Consider the following 18,079-nt stretch of genomic DNA (forward strand, 5'->3'; position numbering starts at 1 on the left):
ATTTGGGTTGCAAACAGTGTAATTTTTCCTGTTTTCCTCTTCATCAGTTCCCTGTGGGAGAACACGTCGCTGAGCTGCCACCCATGAGGCCACTGCCAGGAAGCGGCCGGGCAGCTGCTGAGACCCAGATATATGATCCCGCCACCTTCCCCGTGTCCGATTTAGGCTTGTCTCTCCATCTCAGTTCTATCATAGTCCAGACATCATCAGGGGAGTTTGGGCTTTCAGTGTCTCACAGATTGTTAATGAAATATTCTTCCCGAGTGTGTGTGTGTGTTATACATGTACATGTTTATGTAGTGACTGGTTGCCTGCTCTGACAAGGATGAGAATCAGTTAGCCATATTCTACAAGACTCAAGCCATTAAAATAAGAGGAAAAAGACAAATAAAAGGGGAGGAAAGTGTTGTCTGAGTTTAGAATCGTTAAAATTGAAAAAGATAGCGGGTTGCTCCCCTCGTGTTTAGTTGGCATCCTGGTTAATCAATGGTTTCTCTGGAATTGAGTCACCTAGGAATGGTGGTTTGTTTGGTGTTTTTCCTGAAGATATCCTTTGACTCATATATTGAAATATGTTTTGGCTTCTGTTTTTCTCTATGGATTTCATTGTGGTAACTACTAAATTATCCAGGTGATTCAATCTATGATTTTTATTAGTAGGTCCTTTTCAGAGATATGCATTTTTTCCTGTTTCTACTCCTTAGGGCAGTTTATACTAATTACTTTGAAGTAGCATCTTTCTCAGACTACAAATAAAAGTTCATTTTTAAGTGATAATAATGAGTTTAAGAAAAGTTCTTATACACTTCTGAAAATTTGTATGTAATTTCCCAATACTTTTGCTATCTCTTAGTTTTCTCTTCCCAGTGACTTCTTCCCTTTTTCCGTCTAAGAAATGTGTGTTTGACATTTACTGAAACATTTACTGAAATCCAGATACTACACCAGAAATGCCAGATGCTCGTCTTGCCATTCAGTAAACCCCTCACTCTTGCCTTAACAGTTAACAGGAAACAATTATTTTGACAGAGGAATTTGCAACCATGATAGGACTTTGTGAATTGGCAAAGAATTTTTATCGACATGGGAAGGTGCTTAGAAAGGAGGCTATTTTTAGTTTCTGAATTCACACCTTCGTAAGCTCAATTTTCAGTGAGAGAGGGTGATTCTTCTAGCTTATCTAGTTTTTTAGAGCATTATTAAACTGCATTTCTTTTTTCCTTCATCAGAGACGTATTCATGGAGAAGAAATAAGTAGTGACCATCCTGTGTGATTTGAGGGGTATACAAAAAAGGCTCGTCTCTTTTGCAATATCTCTACAACAGGCTTATCTTCCTTTTTTTTTTTTTTTTTTTTTTTGGCAACACAGCTTGTGGGATCTTAGTTCCCCAACTAGGAATTGATCCCCTGCCCTCGGCAGTGAAAGCACCAAGTCCTAACCACTGGACCTCCAGGGAATTCCCCTATCTTCCTTTAAAGAAGAGAAATCCCCACCAATAAAAATTCTCTAGCATCTTGTTTATCTCTGTGACCCAGCAAGTAACACCACACTGAGGTTTGCCCAAATTAGGCAATCATGTTTGTGAAATGGAATTGAGTTACTTTGCCTTCAGGCAAAGAATAATTGAATTAGTAAGTGAATAAAGAAATATGCTTAAATGGTGAAGGTTAGGGCTTAGAAGTTTTCTACAGGTTGTCCCAGACCCTTTCATCCACCATGGATTGTGTAGTCTAATATCAGTGAATGAAGGCAAAAAACAAAAACAAAAAAAAAAGTGTTCATCAAACACGGATGACACAAAACTGTGAGGAATATGGAAAATGACTGTATCAGGATTCTAAATGTTTTTGACAGATGAGAGCAATAATGAGCTGACTAAAATGATCAGATTTAACAGGGATAAATAAAAGGTCTTGCAATTGGGCTGAAAAAAATATAACTGTATATAGGCAAGATAAAAGAGAGACCTGGCTTCGACATTTAGTCAATAAGAAGTTCAGTATTTTCTTGGTCTACCCCACAAAACGTGATATTCAAGGATGAACTGGAAATAAGAACCAACAGGAAAACAAAAAGCAATAGTCAGAAGCTGGAAAGGTGACTAGGATACAGTTTAAAGAACAGTCCAAGGAAAGCTACTTGGTACTAGACCCATGAACGACAACTTGGTGCTTGGCACTCTCTTGGCTGAGTTCGTCTAGAAGGTGAAGCTAGAGGCAAGAATTAAAGTTCAAACCCAGGATGTTGGGGGTGAAAGAAAAAAGGATATAAGATAAAGAAAGATGCAAATCAACACATTTGCATGCTGACCCTGCTTCACTAGTCTTGAAGAAGTATAGCAGGCATGTCTGTTTGGCCAACAGGACTTTTTCCAGAAGAGAGGTAAGAAGGGAAAATGGATGGAAGATTTATCTGGTTCCTTCCTTTCTCCTGTTTCCTATTGGGCCAGAGCCAACGGAACTCTCCTCACTTTCAGGTTGTGTGATCCAGCCCCTTAGTTGAAACCAGATCCTGAAATCAAATGCATCCATCTCACTTTTCATCTAAGATTGGGAGCAAAGGAGCAACGCACCATGGATGGGGTGCGGACCAAGAAAGAGAAAGATGAATGTGATCAAGGAAAGTTGAAAGACACACAAAGTTGTCCAAAAGAGTACCCTTTTATCTGGTTTCTATCATGTAGAAGGTGGGCAAACAGGGCAGCCAGAAGAAGCCACAGTGGTCTCCAAAAGAAGCCATTGCCATCGTAAGCCTCACATATGGCTGTATTGGCTCTTTACCTCTGTCAAAGAATATAGAAGTCTCAGCATTATTCAGTCACTGAAAACACAGCACTCACAGCCTTGTTTCTTTCAAAGGCCTATAAAAATGCTTTAAGATCTCAAAAGATTTACTGCTTTCGAAATAGAAAATTGATAAACTGAAATTAATAAATGTTTAATTAAACATCTACAAAATGTAACATGATGTCAACTTCATTATTTGTTATATTTCATGTTCATAAAAATTTCACTACATTTGAAAGCAATTTGTAGGTTAGATTCTCTCATTTTGTAAGAATTCCTGAGTATGCCTGATGCTTGTCAAGAAATCATTGCCATTAGAAAATTAAATGAGTTAGTCTTGGATAAAAAATCTTATCCCAAAAGCAAATGATTTTTTAAATCCCTTGAGAAATTTTACAAGAGAAAATACATTTCATGTGGGCTAGTAAAGTACTTTACTATGTTTTATATGATGTATGAAGTGTCCGAGGAAAGGGCGACTGCTACGCTGTTTGCTATCACATGAGGGAAGAGATGGTCTTCTTTGACATGGACAAGGTAAATGCCAGGGCCATCTTCAATTCCAGGTACTGCCCGTAAAAGGAACACCCTCGAACTGGAGGCTTTGGAGTCAGCCTTTGTCACACATCCTACTTACCACATATTGGCTCATTCCCATATGAGCCAAGGTAAGTTCCTTTAGCTCTACGAGCCACAGTTCCTCATGGCTAATAGAGGATTGCCAGCACCTACGTCGCAGGGTAGTTGAGAATACTATAGGAGCTAGCTCAGAACCTAGACATTGTGGATCCTCAATAACTAGGCTCAGTAATAGTGTTTCCATTGTGAGGTCTGGAGGAGGAGATCCAGATTGTGGAGGCCTCCATGTCTTAGGAAAAGTTGAGAGAACAGAGTGATTTCTGTATTGAAGAAGAGAAATAAGTACAAATGTGCTGAAGGCTCCATAAGTGAGAATGTAGGTCTGTTCAACTCTGTATGTGACAAAATAGACACTATAAATGCAAACCGAGTGGATTAAGGAGTAAATTCACAAATTAAAGACAGTTGGGTTTTAATACAACTGTAAGGTGGGAGAGAGATTAAATGTACTCTTTTTGGCTCCAGAGGGCAGAACTAGGGCCAGTGGTTCAAAGTTACATGGAAAGCAGATATCTCCTTATTTTAAGAAACAACTTTGGGCTTCCCTGGTGGTGCAAGTGGTTGAGAGTCCGCCTGCCGATGCAGGGGACACGGGTTCGTGCCCCGGTCTGGGAGGATCCCACATGCTGCGGAGCGGCTGGGCCCGTGGGCCATGGCCGCTGGGCCTGCGTGTCTGGAGCCTGTGCTCCACGACGGGAGAGGCCGCAGCAGTGAGAGGCCCGCGTACTGCAAAAAAAAAAAACAAAAAACAAAAAAACAACTTTATCACAACTAGAACTGACCCAAACTGGAATCGGCTTCCTTGGGAGGGAATGAATTTCCCATGATCAGAGATGTGGAAGAGAGACTGGAAGGTTAGAACTAAGGCCTAGACTAGGTGATACCTGCAATTCTCCCCCAAATTTTTACCTTTCTGTTACCACTTCAGCTTAGATCAAACAATAACCTTATTGTCAGTAGGTTCTTAATTGTAATTCCCGACCTTAACCATCCCAGCACTGAACAACAAGATGAGGAGATCAGGCCTCTGGTATGAGCACAAAGAGAGAAACCTGCTAGCCTATCTGAGAACAACTCCCACCCAAACCGTTGTGAGACACCAGGGGAAAAAGAATGGGTGAGGTTGCCTCACCCTGTCCATTGAGAAGCTGTTACTACTTGCCTTGGTTGCTTTCTTTTCTCTTACGAATATGTCTCAAGGAAACCATAAGCACTTAATAAAATACCTTAGGTAGGAATAAAAGAGAAGCTGCCAAAACTCTGCATCATGGTCAGGAATTCTTGGATTAAATAGAATTTAATCTAAGTGCTGGCTGAATTGAGTAGTAAAGTGTAAAAATCTTTTCGAACAATAGCTGACTTGCTCAAGTTGTCAACAGACAACAGAGTGAAAATCAGGTGCCACCTCTGTTATGATGCTTAAAATCTGCATTATTGGGGAAAATGGTATGTGGTGTCTTGGCTATATTTCCTTGGGAGGTCTAAGTTACTATTTAGTCGCTTGACTCCACCTCATATCTGTAGCCCCCCAGCGCCTCTTTTTGACAGCCTATGTTTGATATTGACAACTTCTTAGTTATTTCTAAAAAGGACAAAGTCTATCTGGTTAACTAGGTCATCGTTGCACAAACTAGCATGGCCTGAAATAAGACAATAAAAGACCAAAGGGGCCATACAGACATGTGAGACTTATGTGATGTGCCTTCCCTTGTTTCTTTTCTCAGCTGAGGACACTCTTGCCTTGCTCCTGTCCTCATCAACGTGTCTCAGATTTTGACTTGTGAAACAGGGCTGGGGCCTTTCAGGTAGGACTAAAGGAGACCTCTCATTGGTGCCTGTTTATACTTTGCCAAAGAAAAGTGCAGCTGAATTGTTGACTACATGTTTCTTTTTGATCTTTGGCCCAATCATGGAAAGCAGCTGGCTTTCCAGCTGAGTAGTGACCTGCTGCATGGATGCAACTCAAAATGCCTTTATTTTTCTCTTTTTGTCAGTGAAGCAGTAGCTCTGTGCTTGTAAGAAGCTGTGACATCTAGTGCAATACAAAGCCTAGGAGACCTAGGCTTAGGTCTTGAATCCAATATTCTCCAGTGTCTGATATCGGGTAAAAAAACAAATTTTTTAAAGATAATTTTACCTCTCTGGGTTTTAGGTCCTGATCTGCAAAACGGGAATAAAAATCCCTTTTGTTACTATTATCCAAAGATGTGAAGAGAACGGATGTGAAAAAATGCTCCAAGGAATCCCCATCTTTCAACCTCAGTAAAACTTTTGACAAAACATCTGCCCTGAAGGTAGTGAGGTGATTCCACTGAGAAATGCCTTGAGTTGTTTTTCCAGCAGCAGAGGGGGAATTTGTGCTGTGTCATCCTCACTCTCTCACCTGGCTTCCCCGGGGACCCAGTTGGCTGAGTTTGGGGTCCAGATCAAAACTAGGAAACAGTCCTTTTTTTTTTTTTTTTTCCGTTGTGTGAAGCTAATTGGCCCTTATGGAAATTGGACCCATGCCCTTGGACTAATTAACACTGTTGCCTATTAGCTCCAGCTGAACTAACTTCCTCAAACTTACACTCGTTTTATTTAGTAGATAGCAATTTGCATTTTAAGAACATACCATGCCCATAGCCTCTGGCTACTAAATATGCTTCCTATTCCACGCACACTGGAAGCCATACAGATTTAACATTATCCTCTGGCTCCTGAGGTGCTGGGAGCGATTTAATACTTGTTAATTTGTCAGTGTGGCAGAGGTGGGCTGGAAGGAGGGAACTGTGGGTGTAGCCCGGACTCTGTCACTAACTAAATGGCCTTCCTCAAGCAATTGATGAGCCTCGCAGGACCTGTTTCCTCTTCTTTGAAGTGAAAGAGTTAGATTAAACGATCTCTAATGCCCATTCTAGGTTTAAAATTCTATGATCTTTACCACTCCAAGCTTTGGGAACATGCAGCTTCATCAGGAAACAGCAGTATTTCCTGCCAGTAGGAGAGAAGGACTCAGTTAATAAGAGTGACTTCTGCTGCTCCATATACATAATTCTTAATGAAAGTTAATGGGAATTAGAAATATCACTAGCCAAACAATCGACGCCCAAACCTTTAACCCATGACCTCTTGGTGTGTCATTTTGTCCTAACTAGGGAAGCCTTAACCCTGAGCAGTACGGGCTCAGAGGAAATAACATCAGGATACACTGACTTTTATGGGGAAGATGGATTCTCATCAAGGCCAGGTCTTCATAGCAGAGCAGAAGCTAAGACAGATGGGAAGGAGGAGAGATGTGTGCCTCGCACCCCATCCTTAACTGTGTCACTATCCCGGTCTGGAATGAGAGGCATGGAAGGGAGGGGAATTCTTCGGACGAATTTATAGGGAGGTTTCATCATGTGCTCTTCTCACGAAGCCTTTTCACCGTGCCCCATTGTTACTAGCACGCCGTGTGATTAGCCATCTAGGTTATTAGAGCAATAGGACCTGGTGATGAATTACACATTAAATTGGCATTACTTAACTAATACTACTATTTCAGTTAAATTTCCTGGCTCATTTGAACTAGGAGATTGGCAAACCCACTGTCTAGGGTCACACCTCCCCTGAAGCCCTCGACATTTCTCTAGCACCGTCACAGCAAAATCTGCTGTGGTTTTCTTTCTTGCAGGAACCAGAGGCAGCAAACAGGAGAAGCACATGTGAAGGAGTCCTTCCTTCCTAGCCCCGGCTGGACACTATCTGGGATTTCTCACTGTTCCCTGCATTCTTACCCTTGACCCTTTGGTGCTATCCAGTTCCCCCTGTAGCAGGTCCCTCTGAAAGCTGTGATTTCCTCTCCTGACAGGCGGCAGGAAGGAGAGAAAGCTGCAAGCCAACCTTTGCTCCGGGAGCACTGGAAGGTTGTTAACAAACGGGGCACAGGACAGGGTGTGCTCCGGAAATATTGATAAAATTAAGAGAGAGAACTAGGAGAGAGAGACGCCTCCCCACACCACCACCCCTACGGACACTCAAACACACACGCTCTCTCTCCTGCAGCTTGAGGAATGTGGGCTATTTTAAAGGCTGGCTCTGAGAGACTTCTGTAATGCATCTCACCCAGTGGCAGAATTGCTCCCAGTTAAGAATTCTGTCAGAAAAAGTCATGGGTTCCTTACCTATAAAATGGAGGTAACATTAAAACCTACTTCATAGGGAGTAAATGAACCAACCAATGAAAAGAGCTTAGAATACAGCCTACATAAACTAAGTACTTTCTAGGAGTGAATTACTGTCAGTATTTTAATACTAATTATAACATGATTGGGGGAAAGTAACCATACCAACAATAGCAGACAATTTCTCACCTTGATTTTGCTCAAGTTATGGGCAAGAAAGACAGCAACGTCCAGGGGTTCCCAGAGTCCCTTGCCCTTTGACATTATTCTGTTCTCACTGATTCCAATTCTTTTCTGCAGATCTTGGGCCTTGGATGGACATTAGACTAGCCGAAGTTTGCTGCTTGCACTTGTTTTTATATTAAAAATGTACTGGGAGCACAGGTATAAAGGCAGGAAAGCTGGATCTTCTCTCAACCCCAATATTTACCAGCTAGTTGACCCTGGACAGGTCCCTTAGCATTTCTGAATGATGGTTTACTCAGGTGTTCCATAGGACAGCAATGTTTATCCTGACTGCCCTGTGGTGTTATGACAGTCCAGTGAGACTCTCCCATGTGAAAAGACTTTGGAAAGTGCACATTGCTATAGAAACATAAGCAGAATCTAGATCTTTGTGTTTGTTTTTATATTGATACAGTGGGTAGCCCAATACTTGTTACACAGTCCTTATTGATAATGAAGATTTGTCACCAGGCCTAGGAACAGCTAAGGTATGTCTCTTATCATACCTGCCTCATCTTTTGCTCTCAAAAATCCCAAGCCAGACATGGAAAGGAAGCTTGGTTGTTCAATACCCTTCATACCACCCTTTGCTAACTCTGTTGCCCGCCTTTAGCTCCCCGACTAAATTCTAGCTCTATAATCATGCTGCAAGCTCTTTCTGTTTCAGTGGAGGATTTTTACCCCTTGCCTTTAATGTAAAATGACAGCCACAGCTTCAGAAGGTTTGGTGTTAAGATTATGGCTTTTACATTCCTCCAGTCTCTGTTGTTTAGTTCAGCTTGTCAGGCTGTCAGATAAAGGCCTATGGAGCGTTCTACAAGGAATTATTAATGAAGATTTGACTAGGTTTCCTTCTGGAAACGGATCACTTCACTTTTCATCTCACTGGCTTTTTTACATAACAAACTAAAAATAGCTCTGAGTATTCCAGGGAAAGAATTATCAATATTTAGCAGTGTATTCCTTGCTTTCCGGTTGTTAGATTTGGTTCTTTCCCTATTTAGGACACAGATAGATGAATAAATCTTAATAGTATAATTCCCAAATCACAATCCCTATATTTTTACTCAGAACATAACTGAATCTGGTCTCAGGACACCTTGCTTTAAGTGTAGGCCCTAGTTTGCTTGTCCTGGAAAAGAGTCATTTAAGCACAAAGTTTGACAATGATGGCTTTGGGAAAGTGGCCCACACTGAACTCGTACTGTATCAGCACAATCACTGTCCTTCCACAAATGTCCGTTCAGGACCATGTTGGCAGCTGAAGCGCCACCTGCTATGGCTCATAACCCACACGTTCCTGTTTATGTGTGTAAGTTCACCAAGTTATGCTGAAGTTCTCTGCTCTCTAGAAGCCACTGCAATCCACCTTCATCCGGGGTCCTCTTTCACAGAGAGCCACGTGTGTCAGAATACTATATGGATGAAGTTTGATGTCTTTATTCATCTTCTATTTATGGGATGAACATACAGTTAAAAGGTGGCTTGAGATCATCAAACCCACGTCTAGCTGTGATCTAAGTGGAATTTAATGTAGGTCTCCTGAGGTGAAAGGAGAAATGAAGGAAAGAAAGTGCCTGCTTCAATTTAATACTTTAGGCCTTTTATTTTTTTTAAGAAAAAAAAAAATCAAAAGACTGGGACCTTCCTTGGCCCCCTGAAGTTTTAGGGTTTCAGATGCTCAGAGATTCAATCTGTGCATTTTCTTGGCATCTGTTGTTTTCCAGGCAGTATATTACCACTATAAAGTAGCCTGAACAGTGGGGTCCTCCCGACTGGGGGCCCACTTCAAAGGCAATGTTTGAAGTCCCCTGATGCTGACTGTGGGTGAAAGGGCTGATTGTTATGTTTAGTTTATTAATTACTTTAAACAGAAAAATAAAAGCTAATTTTCTTCTAAATTTCTCAGCCTGTCTTCCTTCTTCGAGTTATCCTCCAATCTGGTTTTTTTTGTCATACACAAGTAACTTTAGTTCCGAATATTGGTGGGATGTAATTATTTAACGCCTTTTAAGCTGGAGATATAGGGCTGTCTTGCGGCAAAGGTACACTGCTGTTTTATGCTAGATTTAGAAAACAGTTGAGAAAGAGAGACCAATCCTCTCTCCCAGCATTACACCATGAGGCGTGGAAGAAGAGAGGAAGAGAACCCAGATTTCTTACTGTTTCAACAGGGAAGGAACATTCTTCCCAGAACACTGGAAACTCTGGAATCCCCCTGAAGTCTGAAGAAAACTGTCCCCGTGATTTCTCACAAACCAAACATCCCACCCAGTTTTACTTGCGGTCAGTTATTTCACCCCAACCACAGCCTTTGTTTCCTAAATATTTTTCTCGAAACTAAAGTAAGTCAACAGAGTTCTGCGGTGTGAAGCAAAACAAAAACACCCCAAAGTTCGTGTGTTGTCACCAGACAAAAATTTGCTAAGAACAAGCAGAAATGAGGAGTTAATGGATTCCATATGTGGCCACTAACCTAGGTTTATGAGATTTTTCCAAGAGATTTCTGAAGAAATTCCTGTAGCACAAAATAAGATCAAACACTCATTTTTCCTGTCAAACAGGACAAGGAATGTTCAATCCACAGTTCCCCCTGCATTCACCTCAGTAAACGTGGGAAGAAAATTTGGCTGCAGTATCTGCTTTGCAAGGAGCTGACGGCACTGTGCGGTGCCCCAGAGCAGGAAAGCATCTCAAGATGGAGCTTGCTTCCTCACAGCACAAGTAGATCAGCCCTCAGAGCATCCTGCCCGGTATTAAATTCATCCCAGAGGGGAGGGCTGATCAACCAAAGGTGATAACTGTGGAATTTTCTTCATCCAGGAAGATCGCAAAAAGAACCATCTTCCTCAAATGTCAGTTGGCTCCTTGAAGGTTTAAACTTCACTTGGTGGTTGGGGAAGTATTTCCTCTGCACATATTTTAGTTCAGCAGCACGCAGTTTCTGGCACAGCGGCTGTGGCTATGTCTATGACAGTTAGCTTAGCATTAACCACGTTAGGCCCAGGGTAGGGAGAAGATTTGCTGTTGTTCTGATTGTTTTTGTTTTTTGTTGCTATTGGAGTGGAGTCAGGGCAGCTGCTGGGGTTAAACACGGTTTCCATTGTTATTGTTTTCTTTCCCCCTTTGTGTGTCCTGAACTCTGACCTGCAGAAACGGGATCTCCACTTTTGTTAGCAGAGTGGCTTCTGTGAGGAAATTCCAACCACTGGAATGTCCCGTGAGTTGCAAAGACGACCCCAGAAGTCTTGGAAATTTGTCTGCGGAGTGAAGGCTGGGCCCCCTCGCCAAGCCCCTCCTCCCTTCCAAGTGGAAAGAGAAGCCACCAGACACGTGGGAGAGGAGTGGATGGGGGCAAATCAGGAGGAGAGGGCACCGGGCTGAGATGTCCAGCCGCGAAAAAAATGTAGGCTTTGGGGTAAAATGATGTCCCCGTTAACCAAGAACACACAACACAGAGCACGCTGGCAGCCGGGGCCCCAAGCAGCCTGTGCGGTGTCCCGAGCCTTGGAGCTGCTCCGTTACAGTGAGAGGGGTCTACCGCAGACCCAGGTTCACCGATGCCGCAGGAAGCAGCGTGACCGGTAGAGATAATGGAGCATTCAGCTTGACACCTGAACCTGGAGTCTCCAGGAGAAGCGGGATTCTTGCTGCAAGGGGAGACAGTAATTGTTTTTAGCATGATAGATAGATAAGCCGTCCTGGCTTCCTCGGATGCCCCACATCCGGGAAACTAGCTCAATATTTATGAAGGCGTGCCCAGTCTTCAACTTGTGTCCACCTCCTCCTTCAAGATTACTCGTAAATAAGAATGCCCTGCCTTCGTAAGTTTACACGGAGATAGGTAAAAGCATAATTGTAGAGGACTGTTTGGTTTTAATCTGATCAAAACCATAAGTCACCAAGAGCCTTCTAAGAGATTATAGGAAACATTAATTGTGTAGTTGGACTGGGTTTCATGACTGCAGGAGACTCGTAAATTAACCCTAGGACTGGAGCCCCAGAGCGTAAAAGGAGAGAGGAAACAGAAGCTGGTGGAGAAAGATGCCTGATGTCTCCTTCTAGGTGAAAGTGTATAAATATATACATAGTTTGCTCCCTCCGAGGATGTATACAATTTAGTCCTTCCTCAGGTGTCCCTATTGAAAGCTGTGGAGCTGTGGTCAACTGAAGGGCTGGAGATGTTACTATTTCTTTAAAATAATAATAATAATGATGATAATAAAAGGACAAAATCACGAGTGTGATGTCCCTCCCTGATTCCCCTCTCTGCCAGGGTTGACAGGTATTTGAGCCGCAGAAGCATTCATTTAAGGAGAGGAGACACTATTTTCTCCTCCTCCTAACGCAACTCGTGTTCTTCAAAACATCAAACAAAACAATCTGCAGAATGCTGTGGCCTCTGAGAGGGATTTTCCCTCTTGCTTCCCTCCCACTTCTGCTCGTCAGTCTGTCTGTCTTTCCCTCCCACACCCCCTCACCCTCCCCTGCAAACGCTGGAAAAACAGTAGTAACTAACATTTGTGCCTTTGGCAATAAAACCACAGGCCTCGCAAACCCCAAATGGCAAAAAGACATTTCCATTCCAATCCCAGTTTTAAATTAAACTGTAATGAAAAATCAGCAGTGGCAGCTGGGACCAGAGACACTGATTGTCTCTAGGAACAAAAAGGAGGGGAACAGAGGAGGAGAGGAAAAAGAAAAGAGACTGCAAGGAAGCCGCGCTCTGGTAATAAAGCAGCTGGTAAACCTTCAAGTAAAAAGAAATTAGAAAAACAAATTCTAGTATCGAGCCAAGCAAAGATGGCTGTTTCCCTCTACAGTCACAGCGAGGCGGTCACAAATCACCCGCCACTTTATGAATGGACAGGGAGGGGGCAGGGAGGGAGGAAGATGCGTGGGCCTCTACTGGCCCCTGCCGGAGGAGGAGGGAAATTCTCGGGCGGTTGGCCTCCGCCCGCAATGTCCCGGGAAGGAGAGGGCATTTGGGCTGTCATCCTAGGCAATACTGAGGCTCCTAGAGGCTTTATGGAGAATTAGCAGGACTTCGGGCAGTGCCTTATTCTCTATAAAGAAGAAAAGAAAAGGGCATTAAGGAGAGCATTTGACTTCAACAGGAGTTTTGTTTGTACCAAGGAATGTGGCTAGGTTGATGCAACCCTGCAGCTTTCTATCTGATTTTTTTTTTTAATGTATGTCACAGAAATCTTAATCAGAAACGGGGATAGAACCCAAGATTCAAGCATTTTAATTTGTAGCTTTCTAAAGCTCGCCAGACTCTGCAGATCTTTCAGCATATAATTTATAAACATTTTTCTGAGTGATGGTGATCAGGAATCCAGAAAAGACCTGTACTAATTAATCTATAAGAACCAAAGATGCTGCCACGTGGTTAAGGATCAAGACAGTGAGTGGACTTCTGGGTAGCAGATAAGAAATAGAGACTGGGAAGCCAGCTTCATTAACCATATTTTGTTCCCAGATATCTTTAAGAATCTGATGAAGTTAGTGAATCCACTTCTCAGAAAAGAAAAGAAAAGAAAAAGTACCCAGGTGCACACACAATTGTAGATGCTCACAGAATTCTTCAGGCCAAGACATAGAGCCCAGGTTGAGAACTGCTTCTCTAAAGGAAAAGAAAGCTGAGAAAGACTGCAATCCATCCACAATGAAGACTGTTGTGATCCCACAGGAGAAGAAATTCAGATGAAGCTTAAAATATACGGTTGCCTATTTAGATGTCAAGTAAGATTTCTATACAGAAGGGAAAACTGCTGAAAACAAAAGTACTCAAGATTTATGCAGAATAAATAGCCTCTTCAAAATATGTCCTTTTGATTGTGAGTTACTCTGGAAATTTGACAGGCACTGGGGACACTTATGGCTTTTGGGGGCTCCCTCTCTGAAGAGCGTCACCATCCACACAAATGGCAATGCCCAAAGGAGTTTATTATTTAAGTAGAAAAATCTCTATAAAATTAAAATGATTTATTTTAACTAATCAGGGACTGTTTGTCGTGCATCTGGGATGTAGAGCTGGGTGTGAGCCTGGTAGAGCTCTGGGTGACCCTTTGGGGTGACATTCAATTAATTCTGCCCTGGTGCCTTGAAAGAATTAATGCATCTTCCAGTGGGTCCAGCTGACCTTTCCCAACTCTCCCCCAATAAGAGCTTCTGTTTTTGTTACTAGTGTTTTTTAAAATAATCTTAGATTTGGCTACTATATTCTGATCCTCTTTGCTAAATTCTTTGTTGCAGTGACAGTAGTCGAAAGCAGAAAAACAAAAAGACTTTGGAAGACTGTGTGAATGGAAGTGTTTTCAGGCCCACCCTTTGGTCTAATTAGTTCATTTGGTCTAATTAGATTCTTCTCTTCTCACTTCTTTTACTGCCTTACTTTTGCTCTCTATATTATCGCTAGAGGGTGACGGGGAGCAAAGAGAAGAAATCCTCAACTTCCTTAGAAAGCATTGGATGCTGAAGAAGGTTGAACCAATAGTATAGTTAAAAATCTTTCAATTATTTTTAGGTTTCATTGTACATCCACAGTTGTGGTGGATACTGAAGTCAGCTTCTCCTCTGATTTTGTTTAGATGTGCAAACGTTATCCACGTCACAGAAACTATGAAGCTTAAATTAAGAAAACTGAATTATGGGCTTCCCTGGTGGCGCAGTGGTTGAGAGTCCTCCTGCCAATGCAGGGGACACGGGTTCGTGCCCCGGTCCGGGAAGATCCCACATGCCGCGGAGCGGCTAGGCCCGTGAGCCATGGCTGCTGGACCTGCACGTCCGGAGCCTGTGCTCCGCAACGGGAGAGACCACAACAGTAAGAGGCCCACGTACCGCAAAAAAAAAAAAAGAAAACTGAATTAAAAGAATATTTTCTTTCATTGGTTTAGCAATGCTGGGGAGTTTTCCCCGCCAAATCTAGCCATAAGCCATGATATATATTAAAGCTTGTTTCTATCTCTGCTATTATATGACATTTGGGTATGTTTACCTAATATGGTCCCCTCCTAATAGATGGATACTTTGCAGAATTGAGCACTTTATTTATAGCTTTCTGCTTACTGCTTCCTGAGGTATAACCAAAAATAACTGATACATGTTTTAAGACCTTTGCTCTTCCCCCGTCTCTGATTTTTGTTTACTCAGGGTTTGAGCAAACAAAATAATCCCATGAATTAAAAGTTTCTCCTCACTTCTACATTTCCCAAACATTAAATAAATCATAATCATCCAAGCTTCCTGTCAGAAATGGCTTACACACACAGCATGAAGAATGCCATCAGGTCCTTTGGTGAGAAGGTGGTTAAAAATTGACAAAAGATCAATCGTCTGTTGCTGAAGCCACATGGCAGTGAACGGAATGTGGATTGGGGAGTAAAGCAGAACTGTATTCCAGCTTCTAATATGCTGCCTACAGATCTTGATTTTTTGCCAAGTTCTCTAACTGCATTTGAACTTTGGTTTCCTTATCAATTGGGGAAGAATTACCTTAACAAAGTATTACATCTAACATATAAGAATTATCCAAATGTGCTGAGAATTTGACCAATGTCTCTTTTCCTCCCTAGGATATCTGTTTCCCAGGGCAGGGCCATGTCTGATGAACTCACTGTTGGGCCACGGTCAGTGAAAATTCCACACATGCCTATTTTGTGGCATTTAATGGCGTACAGTGAATCTTTGTTGTTAAAGATTAACCTGATTAGAGCCAACATTTATGGAGCCACTTGCTACATTTTGGACCCCCTACACAGAAATCCTGAGTGATCATCACTGTTTACAGAGGAGGAACTGAAGTTTGCCCGCCCGAGTTCCCCTGGTTGGTAAGTGGCAGGGGCAGGATTCAGACCCATATGTCCAGGAAGGCAGCCCTATGAGCTGCCCTGCTTGTTTCCCGCCCAAAGCCAAGAAAAGACAAAACTGAAGTGGGAAGAGTTTTCCTTTAGAGAGCCTCATTACTCTAGCAATCTTCACCTCCGCCATTGCAGGGAGACTTCTTGTCCCCAGGCACTTTGGCCACTTCTAAGAACCCACTGCATCACTGCTCTCTGCTTCTGAGGGAGGGTGACCCTACTCTACCTTCAAAAGATGAAGAGTTTCCGCAAAGGAGTATCAATTTAGAAACAAAACTCTTCAGAGCTATTAACCTCTGAAGGTTGTCATTTAGCTGAACTTTCTTTCATTTTCTTTTTTTCTCCCCCAAAAGTTTCCACTAGAGAAGCAGCACTCTTCTTAATTAAAGGCATTGTCAGAGACCACAAATGGCTTTTTATAATAGTTTCTAAACCTGAAACACCTCGGGGTATGTCTGCGTATTATTTCGGAATCATAGCAATGGGACTGAACTCTTTTCTCATATTGTGCAAGGTTTTAAATAAGAATATTATGTATACTAGTACACTGCGCACAGAACCAATAGAGACCACAAATGGTCAAGCAGGATTCAAACAAAAAATCCATACATCTGTGGGTAGTAGCACATGCTGTATTTTAAAAATGTAAACTCATGTATGCGTATGACGGCTCAGTCTTACATCACTTCCCAAGCAATCCTCCCCAGTGAAGGATTTATTAGCAATGTTTCTCAAAGTATGTTCTGGGTCTGACTTGCATTAGAATCACCTGCATTAGAGTCACCTGAGTGCTTGTGAAACATGCAGATTCCTGACCCTTAATGCAAAACGATTAAGTTAGAATCTCTGGGGGTGGGGGCTTGGAATCCTTATTAACAAATAACAAGTATCCCCAGGTGACATCTCATGCCAAAATCTGAGAACCACTGATATATATGGTAGTGTAGTATTCAAGAACATCGACTTTAGAATCAGACAGATCTTAGTTTAAAACTCAGTTTTCCCCTCTATTGAATGACGATAATCCGCCCTACATCTAACTCTGTCGTTGGGATTAAAGGAGATGATGCATGAGAAGCAGAGCCAGGAAGATTCAAGTGCAGAATTCAGAGCCTCTCTTCCCTACCGCCTGAAAGGATACTTCATGCTGCCGATTGGCTGCTGACTCAACTGAGCTGACTGAGGACGAGGAGCTGCCCTTAGAGAAGAGAAAAAAGTCTGGAAAGCGGGAGAAGAAGGGAAAGACTAGGCCAGTAGGCCAGTAGGGGTGGAAATTGGGGGTCAGGTGGTAGGGGGAAATGGCACAGACACAGATTGAGATATCTTCACACATTGGGGAAAAGAGGTTAAGATTTTTAGAAACATGTTCAGTGTGTTACATCCTAAAATTCTCCCTTTGCAACTTTTTCAAAAGGGTTCTCAAAATAAAAGGTTTTTCAAAGCACTTAGGAGTTAGGTTTGATTTTTTTTTTAAGATGTATTAGCTTTCAGAGACAAAATCCTAACCCTAGAAGATCCAGATTAAATAGATATTAGATTAGATAGATTGATAGATACAAGGCCTAGCAAGTAAGCACCCAATTATCTAGTTTATTCCTAAACAATGCAGTCATTTCACCTGTCTTCCTAATTTCAGGTCCTAGTCCCGTTTTAAAAGAGTTGTTCCTACCCCATTTGTCCTAAATTTCCATGGCTTATTCTCTTCATTTCCTTTATCTCTTTATCTTCTATCTTCTCTTCATCTTTTACTTGTTTGTGGTTCTCCTTTCCCTTTTCCATGACATTTTTTTTCTTGCCCTTTCTCAGGCTTTGACCTTTCTACCACCGTCTTCTGGGGCAGCTTCTCTCTGTAAGCTCCTAGGATCTAGGCCTAAAGCAGCACATCAAGGAAGTCTACAACCTGGCTTTTGGACTCCAGGAACTCACAGCCCTGGAGTGTAGCGATATATGCGTCTGGTAGTTTTGCTTTCTTCTTTCCTGGCAACCATGCTCCTGGTCTCTGTAGACACAGAAGTATGAGCTGGGACCTCTGGATGCCAGAGGGTCTTACTGCAGCTGTAAGCCCTGATGCCTATTCTTTTTTTTTTTTTTTTTTTTTTTTGCGGTACGCGGGCCTCTCACTGTTGTGGCCTCTCCCGTTGCGGAGCACAGGCTCCGGACGCGCAGGCTCAGCGGCCATGGCTCACGGGCCCAGCCACTCCGCGGCATGTGGGATCCTCCCGGACCAGGGCACAAACCCACGTCCCCTGCATCGGCAGGCGGACTCTCAACCACTGTGCCACCAGGGAAGCCCTGATGCCTATTCTTTGATCTTCACCTCTCTGAGCCCTACAGATTATTTTCATTCTTCCAGAAACTATTGACTACTTTTCTTTACAAGACCCCTCTTTCCATTGTAGCATTTGTCCTCCTCCACCGCC

This window comes from Hyperoodon ampullatus (assembly GCF_949752795.1).
Source record: "Hyperoodon ampullatus genome assembly, chromosome: 8".
NCBI classification, from domain to species: Eukaryota; Metazoa; Chordata; class Mammalia; order Artiodactyla; family Ziphiidae; genus Hyperoodon; species Hyperoodon ampullatus.